This window comes from Camelus bactrianus, chromosome 18, assembly GCF_048773025.1.
Source record: "Camelus bactrianus isolate YW-2024 breed Bactrian camel chromosome 18, ASM4877302v1, whole genome shotgun sequence".
Taxonomy (NCBI): domain Eukaryota; kingdom Metazoa; phylum Chordata; class Mammalia; order Artiodactyla; family Camelidae; genus Camelus; species Camelus bactrianus.
Window position 1 is genome coordinate 34,667,642 of NC_133556.1, and position 12,759 is coordinate 34,680,400.

Here is a 12,759-nt window from a genome sequence, read left to right on the forward strand (position 1 = left end):
GGGCCCTGTTTCCGGCTATGAAGCGCGGCAGAAGGCGGAACTACGAGTTCCGGCAGAGCCCGCGCGACACCGCTGCGGTTTTCCCGGGGGCCGACGGGAGTCGGAGTTCCGGGCCGGGAGCAACCGGAAGCGGCGCCAGCTCCCGTCAGGCAGCGCGAAGAGGCGGAGGTCTGGTCGTCGCACGGGGGCCCCACCTGTCACCGGGTGGGGGCAGGGGTAGGAGCAAGCCTTTGCGTGACTGGGCCTGGGGTCGCGGACCGCGAATCTCTTAGTTCGCAGGGGTCGTCGGCTCACTCCTATTCTGCCCAGGACGCGGGAAAACGGACAGCAGTTCTAACGTAGAAAGAAAAGCTTTCACCTCCTGAGAATTCTTTCCTTCTCTTCTCACCATCCCCCTTGCGTTCCCAGCCTCGCAGTCTCCCCTCCCTGTTCGTTCTTTCCACCTTCCTCTTCCCCGCCACCGGCCAGAATTTGCCCTACATTTCAAAGGCGACGCAGAGCGTCTTTCATATTATGTATTCATTTAGTGGAGGAGATCGTAAAACCGTGAGATGTTACAACATAAACTGCAAATGTAGCTCATAAAGCGCTCGGGCCCAGGGTCTGCCGCGGCAGAGAGGATTATAAATTGGAAACTTACAATGACTCACTGTCTGTATGACTAGTCATTTGAAACCTTCACCCAAACTTTTCCATCCCTTTCTCCTCCGGGCCAAGGGCTTTGCAAATTAAACAGAGGATTGCCATATTCCGTGATGTATCCAGCTGTACCCAACTAACAGGCTTATTTTTGTGCGTCCAGTTTCACTATGCAACTTAAGATGAAGTGGTTTTCTTTTGAATGGTCGGATTTGTTCAGGTTTTCTCATAGTAGTTTATTGACTGCATCTCGCGCTGACAGGTTGCGGTTCCGTAAACATGCAAAAGATAAATACTTAGCTCTAACTGCTTAAAGTAGGAAAATAGCATTGCTCTGAGTACCTGTTAGGTGTTCTTGTAATTCACCCCTGTGGAGCCCAAGACGGAGGAAAACCTATTTTTGATATTTTTTCTGCAGAAGTATAGACAGAGTATCACTAACCTGCTAGAAATTACAGAGTGCAGGTAGGAATACAGAGGATAGGTATTTAACAACCTTGTGTTAAGTTCTGAAATCTAGATCTAGATATGAATTTTACTTTTGAATATCTATTTTAAAGATAAAAGAGAACTCACCCTGAGGAGATAAATCAAAAACAAAGCTGTCAGTTACCGCCCCCCCCCTTTTTTTGGTCAGTTACCTTTTTTAAAACAAGTCCAACTCTAAAGTGGTTTGAAATTCTGTTTAATATTAAATTAGCAAATGTGATGGATGCCTTGTTTCTTTAACACATAACACTTGGAAATTGAGCTCTGTGAGTGTAAAGAAACCAGACACCTCCAATATAACAAGGCTGGCTTTAAGTTTCTCCATGGGACTGTGGTTCATGCTCCCTGAAATTTTCTGGAGATTGATTTTTTTTTTTTTTTAACATCAGATGATGTATTCCTCTGATTAATACGAAGTTCTGGTTACAGCCTATTGATACAGTTCTCTGAAGACCCCACTGGATCTTTCTTAAGAGTGTCCCACTTCAAAGTTGGTATTAAGTGATTGCCTTCAGAGTTAGAGAATTTACCAATGATTGATGTAAAAATCAGACCTTCTTTTATATATAGGAGACTTGCATTGCTATTGAATGAGATTCACAGCAAGAAGAAAACTGTGTCGAAAATAAAGTGCCTTCTCACTCCACTCAAGATTTGCTCTTCCCAACTTACTCCTAAGAAAATGTCAACACAAGTTGCTGACTCAAATAGTGAACCACGCTGTCCTCCAATACTTTGTCATTGCATATGGTACTTCAAGATGTATCACCAGGCCGGCACTGGGCAATCACTCTAATAGGTTACTTCTTCACGTCTAATTAAATTAGCAGAGTGTCTTTGTGCCTGGTGCTTTTTCTAGGGACAAAGAAACTGCTAAAACTGCAGCTTTGAAAAGTTGATGTCATTTTAGCTTCCCTGTCTCTGAATAGGATAATTATGGATGTACAGGAGGGAATCCCCTCTGTTGGATTTCAAAAGCCTTAAGGGTTGAGACACTGCTCCAAGCAGGAAAGTAAAAAGCTCTTCTTGATAATTACTGTTGTGCTAAGAATGAGCAACTTGTCAAAATCTTTTATTCAGCTCCTTTATATTGGCAATGCCCAGTATAAAGCCTAACACGGGAAACATGCTTAGATGTTTAATGAATGAATAGGTGAATCAGTAGGGAGTTTGCGTCAATACTGCCCTTTGATACTCATGTAGGGCTGTTGAGGCACAGGACTGTCAATTTTAAGGTAGTTTTCCAAGGACGTCCTGCTATTCCTTGTGATGTGCACACAAGGTTAGCTTGACAACAGCTTTACTTCGCAAAGCTATGCTTGTTCAAGGTCTGAACTATTTCTGCACAGATGATTCCCATCTTCCAATGCAAATCCCCCCTGCTAACTTTCCTAGTCATCTCTTTCTTCCTCTTTCTCTCTCTTTGTTCTCTGTGGTCTTCCCAACCTTCCTTAGTTATTCTGCCTTTCAGCTAAATGAGGGTCTCAGCATTTGCACCTTTTAAGCAACTACACAGTACTTTGGGGTTTTTTTAACCTGAGAGTTTATCTTTTATGCTTCCGAGCATGAGACTGATATGAAAACTCATAGCTGTCCCAGGCTTTTAGTGGGTGAAAATGTGTTCACACAAATGGATGCTGATGGAGCAGTCCCATTTCTTAAGATGGTTTCTTCAGAAATACGAGCACGAAAGTTGTTCTTTCCAGCATTTTTGCAATAGCTCCAAACTGGAAACAATCTAAATGTCCATCAACAGGAAAATGGTTAAATAAGTGGCAGTACATCAATATTATGGAATAACAGGCAGCTATTAAAAAGAGTGAAACATATAACAAACTAGTGAATATAGCAAAAAAGAAGCAAACTCAGATACAGACAACATACTAGTGGTTACAGGGCAGAGGGCAATGTAGGGGTGGGGAGTGGGAGGTACAAACTATTGAGTGTAAGACAGGCTCAAGGATGTATTGTACAACATGGGGGAATATAGCTAATATTTTATAATAACTGTATATGGACAGTAACCTTTAATAATTGTATTAAATTTTTTTAAAGAAGAGTGAAACAAACTAGATGCCAACATGATAATACATGTATAATATATGGTAAAATAGGGGAAAAAGCTATCTAGAATGTGTAGAATATATAGTGGATCAGTGTACCTAGTACAGGCTTATTTCTGTAAACATATCTAGCTTTATCCTCTCCCCGGAATGATCTTTTCCTGGATCTTCACCTTTCTAGCTTGCTGTCATTCAGCTCAGATGTTGGGTCCTCAGCTCAGAGACCTCTCCTAGCCACCTGAACCCTCCACCAACCCATATCACTCTCTACCATCTTACCCCCTTTTATTTTTTTCACAGTATTTACCACAACCTGAAATTTTTATTCATTCCCAGGCTTACTGCCCATCTCCTACTAGAAAATTAATTCCATCAGTCTGTCTTCTTCACCATTGCCGTTTCCCATCCCCTACAACACTGCCTGGCTAAGTGCTCAAGAAACATTCAGGAGAGAGGGAAACATGTGTATCTCTCTGTATGTTATAAAGCTTTAGAAAGTGCAGACAGTTACATATTAAACAATTAATGGAAGATATATCTGTAGGGTAGGATTGGATGTGGGGAGGACAGCAGCTGGGAGAAGAAGAAAATATAATTTTTTACTTACATTTTTATGTTTGGATTTTCCTACAACCAGAAGATTGGTTTAAACATTTTTTTATTGAGATGAAATTCACATAACATAAAATTGACCATTTTATTTTTTAATTTGCTTTAATGTTTAAATTTTTTATATTGAAGTATAGTTGCTTTACGATGTTTTGTTAGTTTCTGGTGTACAGCATAGTGATTCAGTTGCATATATATATATATATATATATATATATATATATATATATATATATATATATATATATTCTTTTTCGTATTTTCATTATAGCCTATTACGAGCTATAGAATATAGTTCCCTGTGCTACTCAGTAGGACCTTGTTGTTTATTCTGCATGTAGTAGTTTGTATCTGCTAATCCCAAGCTCCCAATTTATCCCTCCCCCTCCCCTTCCATTTTGGTAATCAGAAGTTTGTTTTCTATGTCTGTGAGTCAATTTCTATTTTGTAAATAAATTATTTGTGTAATTTTTTTAGAATCCACATACAAGTGATATCATATGATATTTGTCTTTCTCTGTCAGACTTACTTCACTTAGTATGATAATCTCTAGGTCCATCCATGTTGCTGCAAATGGGATTATTTCATTTTTATGGCTGAGTAGTATTCCACTATATAATATATAATATACAATTATTATATATTATGTAATATGTATTATAATAATATATATTACACACACACACACCCCCCACATCTTCTTTATCCAATTATCTGTCAATAGACATTTTGGTTGTTTCCATGTCTTGGCTACTGCAAATAGTGCTGCTATGAACATTGGAATACATGTATCTTTTCAATTTGGAGTTTTCTCTGGATATATGCCCAGGAGTGGGATTGCTGAATCATATAGAAAATTGACCATTTTAAAGTGAACAATTAAGTGGTATTAATGCATTTACAATGTTGTGCAGCCACCACCTCTATCTTGTTGCAAAACATTTTCATCATGGCATAAGGAAACCCATAACTGTTGTGGGAATGATTCCCATTCCCATGGGAATATGCCCCCATTTTTTTTTTTTAGAGAAAGTACTGGGGATTGAGCCCAGGACCTCATGAATGTTAAGCATCCATTCTACCACTTGAGCTATACCCTCCTCTGGGAATATACCCCTTTTGAAAACCTACAATCTCCTTTTAATCTCTAGGCTTTAGCTAGTCTGGTCATTTCACATAAATGGAATCATACAATATATAACCTTTTGTGTCTGGCTTCTCTCACTTAGGATAATGTTTTCAAAGTTCATCTGTGTTGTAGTACATGTTGGTACTTCGTTCCTGTTTATGGCAGAGTGGTATTCCATTGTATGGATGTACCACTTCTTGTTTATCCATTAATTCATTGATGAACAAATTGCTCTTATAACTTAAAGACATTTAAAATAAAAGAAAGTTTAAACAAGTGAAGTCCCAGTAAGGTGCAGAGTCTACTTAATTGTATAGTGGCAATGCCAATTTCCTGGTTTTGATAGTGTACTATGTAGTTATGTAAGAAGTTATCATTGGGGAAAGCTGGGTAATGGGTACATGGGACCTCTTGTAGTATTTTTGCAAATTCTTATGAGCCTATAATTGCTTCAAAATAAAAAGTTAAAAGGTTAAAAACTCTCACACTAGTAAAAAGCCATGTTTTCTGAAACTCTTAGAGTCCACAGATTTTAGCCTCAGATCCCAAGTCTTTACCAAAACATTGTTTTTTCTGCCTTCCTTAATTGAACTTCTTTGGGGGTGCATAGTATAGCTTAAGTGGCAGAGCGCATGCTTAGCATGCATGAGGTCCTGAATTCAGTCCTCAGTACGTCCTCTAAGAATAAACAAACAAACCTAATTACCTCCCCCCACCAAATAAATAAATAAAAGGACATGCATTAAAAAATTTATTTAAAAAAAACTTGTTTGGGCCAAGGGTAGCATCGGGGCGGGGGATTTTTTTTCACCTTTGAGGATTTTATGACATAAAATATACAAGGAATCACAAACCCTCATATATTGCAAAGATTGTCAGTTGTTAACATCTCATCATGTTGTTTCATGTTTTAAGATCAGAAATAGAACAATTTCAGTATACATGCCACCTCTTTTATCCCCATTCCTATTCCACTCTATCCCCTCAAAAAAGGCAGCCACTATTATATATTTAATATGATCCATCTAATCTATTTAAAGACATATTTATGTACATATACCAGACTAATCAATGAAAGCTACATTGTATTATTTCAAAATGTACATGTAATATACAAAACCTGTCTTTCACTTCACATATTTATCTTTGAACTTCTATAGAGTAACTCCATCTATGTTAATACATCTTTTTAAAAAATTTTACCCATTTCCCTACTGATAGACTTTTAGGTTATTTCCAACTTTTTGTTATACCGATAGTACTTGCACAAGTGTCAGGATGCTTTCAGAAGCAAGTTACAGAAGTTTCAATTCAAACTAGATTTGACCATAAGGAATGTATTATCTTACATAATTATAAACCCTAAGATAGGACTGACTTGTTAGCCCATTGGTTCAATAGCTGAATGACATCATCAGTGACCTACATCTTTCCATCTGTCCGCTGCCCTGGATGTTGGCTTGATCCTTGGGCTGGTCCCGAGATGGCTGCAGGGTTCCAGATGAGAGAAAGATTTCCAGATACCACATCCAGAGAAGCAAGAGAGAGCATCTCATCCTGCAGCTGTCTCCTAGGAGTGAGGAAACTTTTCCCAGAATCCCTTTAAGAGATATCTCCTCCTATGTCATTGGCCTGGATTGGGTCACCTACCCCTTCTTGAAAAGGAGATATCTCTGTCTTTCTATTGTGGTAAAATGGACATAACATAAAATTTGCCACTTCACCCATTTTTTAGTGTACAGTTCAGTGACATTAAGTGTGTTCACGTTCTGTGTAACCATCACCACCATCCATCTTCAGAACTTTTTCATCTTCCTGACCCGAGACTCTGGATCCACTAAACAGTAACTCTTTGTTCTCCACTCCTCCAGCCATTGGCAACCACTGTTCTACTTTCTGTCCCTATGACTTTGACTACCCTAGGTGCCTCATACAAGCGGAATCCTATAGTGATGAATGATGTATTTAACTTACCGTAATGTCCTCCAGTTTCATCCTTGTTGTAGCATACACCAGAATTTCCTTCCTTCTTAAGGTTGAATAATATTTCATTGTCTAAATATACTCTAAATATATTACATTTTGTTTATCAGTCAATAGACACTGGGTTGCCACCAACTTTTGACGATTGTGAATAACGTTGTCATGAACATGAGTGTACAAATACAAATACCTGCTCAGGTGTCAGCTTTCAGTTCTTTTAGGTATATACCAAAAAGCTGAATTGCAGATTCATATAATTCAATGTTTAATATTTTGAGGAACCAGCATACTTTTTTCCACAGTGGCTGTACCATTTTACATTTTTACCAGCAATGCACAAGGATTCCAGTTTCTTCACATCCTCACCAGCACTTAATGTTCTGTTTTTTTTTTTTTAATCATCATCATCCTAATGAGCATGAAGTGGTATCTTGCTGTGGAAAGTGGATCTCTTAAACTAGTGATTTGCACTGTTGGTTGTACATTAAAATTGCCTGGGGGAACTTTAAACCCTACCCATCTCTAGATTCTTCTTTTTTTAAACAGGAAATTTATTTTTTATTTTTTATTAAAAATTTTTAAAATTGAGGTGTAGTTCATTTTTTGGAGGGGAAGGAGGGAGGTAATTAAGTTTATTTATTTATCTTTTTTTAATGGAGGTCCTGGTTTCAGTTCCCAGGACCTTGCAAGTGCTAAGCACACACTCTACCACTGAGCTATATACCCTCCCGCGTGAAGTGTAGTTGATTTACAATGTTAGTTTCAGGTGTACAGAAAAGTGGTTCAGTTATACATACGTATAATTATATATATATTTTTTTTTCTTTTCAGATTCTTTTCAATTGTGTTATTACAAGACATTTCTAGATTCTGATTTAATTTGTCCTGGATAGGACATGGGCACTGATGCATTTTAAATATATCCATTTTAAATATATCCCTTATATCCCTTGGTCTCTGTGTGAGGCCAAGCTTGAGAACCACTGGTCGAGATATAAATCATCTATCCAAAGCAAAAAATGGATGTTGGGGAATCAATTACAGTGTTCAGTACTACAAGCTTTCAGTAGAGTTTTTGTTCTTGTTTACTATAGCCAACTCTGAATTATTCATAGAAATTTAGAACCAGAATAGCATGTCAGACCAGGTAGCAATAATGAACAGAAAATACACTGCTTGCTGCTTAATTTCTTTACCCAGCAAATATTTTGTCAGAATTGGCAACAAACACTGTGGTAAATTGACCAGTTCTGCCCTTTGGCTAGACATTCTCATTTTATGCAGTTTATTTTTAGCAGCGTTTTGAGATTTAATTCGCATGCCATACAATTCAGCCATTTAAAGTGTACAACTCAGTGGATTTTAGTATATTCACAGTCATGACACCATACCAGATGTCATGGTATTTGTTTGTTTTTTAAGTCTAGATTAATGGAAATGCAGTTTGGAATGAAGTGACCTAAGAGCTGACACTGAGCAGGAAAAAAAGCAGGAAAAGGGAGTCTCAATGAGTCACACATACATAAACAATTCTTCACAAAGAAGATTGAACTGTGCAAGATTTAAAAGGTAAGAGGAGACTGAATTGACAGCAGATGATGATAATGATGATGATGATGGCGATGATGATGATAAACTCACTAGCCAAGAAACTGGGTTCACCTCTTGGGTGTCAAACCAAAGAGTGAGAGAAGGAAGGATTACTTGCAGTAAGTAAGAATACTGGGGATCTTTCCCAAAGCAGAGTCTCCCCAAACTTCCCCCAACCCAGAAATTGGGGAAGCTTTAAGCCAAGGGTTCATGCACACTCATGAAGGGGCTGGAGCAGAGGAGAATTCAGCATAGAACTGGGGCCAAGGTCCAGAGTCCAAGCTTTAGGTGATTGAAGTCACACCATTAACATCACTTTTCCATCCTCCAATGGGTGCGGTCCTTCATTCCTGCAGAGCTCAAAGACTGTATCAGATTGTTATGTAAATCTCTTGAGGAGGAGCTAGGACTCTGCATTTTATCACTAAAATATTGTTTCTTGGCTGCTTTTCCTTTATTCCTGCACTCCCTCAGTTCCCTTAAGATTATTAATTACTGAGACCCGTTCAAGGGCAAGCACTGTGGTCACAAAATGGCTTAGACCAAAAATAGCTTCTCTTACGTCAAGAAAGCCATGCCCGGTTCTCTTTCTCCTGGGACCCCCTATGCTATCTGCTTACAATATTGTTAAAACTTGGTGGTGCCAACGTGATCACAATGACTTTGAGCCTGAGAACTCCAACTAAGTCAGCCGATCAGTTCTTGTGCTGAAATTTGGCTTCCTTACCAGCTGCTGTGTGTTAACAGCCTTCCCAATGAATAGCTACAAAAACCAGTTGTTCTGGTTTCTCCAGGAGTTGGAGACAGAGAGACTTCTGTGAGTAAATCTTTTTTGCCCATTCATCTGAAGGAAATGTTTGTATTCAGAGCTCTTAGCTGATTGTAATCCTGGGTGCCCTTCATGACCAAAATCCAGGAGGTTTAAAGATTGTTGACCCCCTACCCCGGGGTTCCCTGTAAGTGGGTTTGTCCCCCAGAAGCAGAATGAAACTATGAGGACCACCCTAAGAACTGCCTGTTTCCTCACCCAGCATGGCCCAACTCTCTCCCTGTGTTAGCAGAGCTTGGCCACTGATAGGTATCTGAACAGCAGCAGTCCTCAAGTTCAACTGGCTTATTGATTTACATTTGAAATAGCTGTCTCAGTGCTAATGATTATCTCATTACATCCCCTTTGTGAATGTAAAAGACCCACAATGAAGGGCACAGAGAAAAAGTCTGATAGTAATCGGATGACTCAGAGCTGATTCCTTCCCTGATTCCTTCCGTGGAAACCAGGCTTCATTATTCCTGAGTTATTAACATATTGCTTATTATGTTTTATACCTAAGAACCTGGCACCAGCAGGTTTCTGCAGACCCCTTGTTGTAGTTACAGGTGGGAAGAGGAAAACTCCAACTAGGTTCAGTAGTTTTAAGCTGCACAGCTAGCCTATTAAATAATGTGTATGTTACACAAATATGTAAAACAGCAATTCTACTTTATTAACAAAAATAATTATTGTCTTTAATTTTTTCTTTTCAAAAAATTGGGGTAAAAGATACCTAACAAAATTTACCATTTTAACCACTTTTAATTGTGCAATTCAGTGACATTAAGTACATCCACATTGTTCTGCAACCATTAATCCATCTCCAGACCTTTTTCATCATCCTTAACAGAAACTTTGTAAACAATAACTCCCTTTCCCCCAGCCCCTGGTAACCTCTATTTTATTTTTTCTCTCTATTAATTTGCCTGTGCTATGTACCTCATACGTGGAATCACACAGTATTTGTCCTTCTGTGTCTGGCTAATTTCACTTAGCATATTTTCAAGGTTCATCCATATCGTATCAGAATCTCATTCCTTTGTAAGGCTGAATAATATTCCACTGTGGGTTTATACCACATTTTGTTTATCCATTCATCTGTTGGTGGACACTTGGTGGTTTCCACCTTTTGACTACTGTGAAGCATGCTGCTATGAACATTGGTATGCAAGTATCTTTGAATCCTGACGTTTGACTCTTTGGGGTATATACCCAGAAGTAGAATTGCTGAATGATGTGGTTATTATCTTTCATATAACTTCACAATGTATTTATCTTTAATGTCACAACAGCCCTGAAAGTCTGCTTGTTCTATCTTCATGTCAAAGGGAGAAAATGGAAGCTTGGAAAAATTGAATGACTGAGTCTCTGTCCTCCCTGTATTTGCCTAAAAACAGGATATAAATTTGTAAATGTGTTCCCACCCAATCCACCACCAGAAGGACAGCGGTTAATCACTGGAGAACCTTGTCTGCACATAACAAACCTGCCAAAAACTAGCCCTTCTTTACCCTTAGTTCCCCATATATTTCCCTTCCCACCACAATTTACTCCCCCTGGAAGCTCCAAGTCCTTTTACTTTATCTTGTCACTTCTCTAAAGATGTACTGTTCTTTTGTTAAGATGCTGCTCAAGCCTGAGTTCTTACCACCTCTTTAAGTTACTCATTGCTGATTGCTCCTGTGTGCATGCCTGATGCGTGTGCTAATGTACATATTTGTTTTTCTTTTGTCAGTTTTCCTTTGGTCAGTTTCATTGACAGGGCCCTAGCCAGAGAACCTAAGATGGGTAAGAAGAGAAAAGATTTTTTTTCCTCCCTTATATTATCAAATAGCAGTCAATTTGGACCCATCACAGAGTCTAGGATGACACTGATGGGTGAAGGTGGAGGTTGGAAGAAAATGAGAGATTCATCCTGTGAATTACAAAGCACCAGTTTCATCCTTTTAAATATGTAATTCCTCACTCTTGCAACTCTTGGAACAGAGTTCCCCTCCCTGGTACTCAAAGACTCTATTCTCAACATACATGGGTCAGTGGTTCTCAGGTTTTTATCACGTTGGATTTACCTACAGGCTTCTCAGGAATGCAGACTCATGCCCCCAAAGACAGTGGCATAAGATAGTTCATTCTTGGAATAGAAAGAATGTCAAGAAGGGAGTGGGGCAGGAGAAGGATGGGGTATAAATTTAAAAGGCCATCTATCAGAGCTCCCCACTTTTGCCCCATCGTCTACTCTCTGCACAAAAGCTGATGTTATCCTCAGTATTTCTCTGTTTAAAATGCTGTGTGAGATGATCCCATCTCCTGAGACAAATGTCGACATCTTTCTCATGGCCTGTAAGGCCCTGCATTGCCTAGCTTCCTGCCACCTTTCTGATCTTGCCTGATCTTGCCTGACCTTGCTCGTCCTTAAACCTGCCAAGAGTACAGCCACCTCAGGGCCTTTGCACTTGCTATTTCCTCCACTGGGAGGGCTTACACCTTTACCTCCTACAGATCTCAACCTAAGGGATGACTTAGAAAGGCCTTCTCCTGAGTATTTATAACCGCCTAACATATGACTTATTTTACATGTTTATTTGTTCATTGCCTGCTCTGTGAAAGTGGAGACTTTGCATTGTGTCCCAGTTGCAGTGATATAATAGAGCACTTCTTTGAAAAAACAGGGTAAATAATGTTTTTTAAATGACACACATACTTAAAACTTTATAAATGTGCAGTCATTTGCCAAGCTCTTGAGGCAGGACCAGACCTTTTCTTCTATGACAGTGTCAGTTGTTGGACCCCCTCTGCCTGATTTGTGCAGAAGGACCTTTACTGGAAGGCTCTGTGGTGGTTGCTGAATTGGGGGAGCCTGGATCCCCAGCTGGGCCTGGGAATGGCAGAGGACCAAGACCCAGAAAACGCCAAGGACAGCCACTTGCCTCTAGCACAGTCTGGTCAGCACACCAGCATCCCCCTCACCTCTTCTCAAGACTTGGAATCCAGAGATAGAGCCGCTCATTGGCCAAGTGCTTGTTACATCCCCAGCTGAAGTGGGCTGTGGACGGTGCTCTCTTGGGCCTGCTTCCCAGCAAGAAAAGGATTACTCACCCACCAAGGTGTTTCCCCAGGCAGAAATCGATGTGTTATTGCATAGAAAGGATGGATGTGGGATAGCCAAAAATAACAAACGCTAGCATGTGGACTCTGAACAACAGACACTCGTGACATGGACACAGCATGACAGATGCCAGGACACTTGTCCCCTGAGGCAAACTAGCAGATCACATTCTGATCTTTTTTGGTTTGTCATTCATTTAACAAATGTTGTTTTGCATATACCATTTTTAAGATTTAAATAGTATTAACATGCCATCTGTCATCCACTGAAATCACTCTTGCTGATTACAAACCTTGCAAATAATAATAAGCTATAGAGACTGACTTTTGATTCACCCTG

General features: G+C 39.5%; 1 protein-coding gene across 4 annotated transcripts in view; it reads left to right on the forward strand.

The window, feature by feature from the left end:
* Positions 1–12,759, forward strand: part of SNX29 (sorting nexin 29) — a 587,226-nt gene that overhangs the window by 36,004 nt on the left and 538,463 nt on the right. For 2 of the 4 annotated variants that reach the window (XM_045521723.2, XM_010961733.3), the window contains exon 4: positions 8,336–8,482. The exons of 1 other annotated variant lie outside the window; for it this stretch is intronic. The gene's annotated coding sequence lies outside the window, so the exon portion shown is untranslated. Of the gene's footprint in view, positions 1–108; positions 217–8,335; positions 8,483–12,759 lie in introns of those variants that run through there. One more of the 4 variants, XM_074346813.1, reaches the window with a different exon arrangement.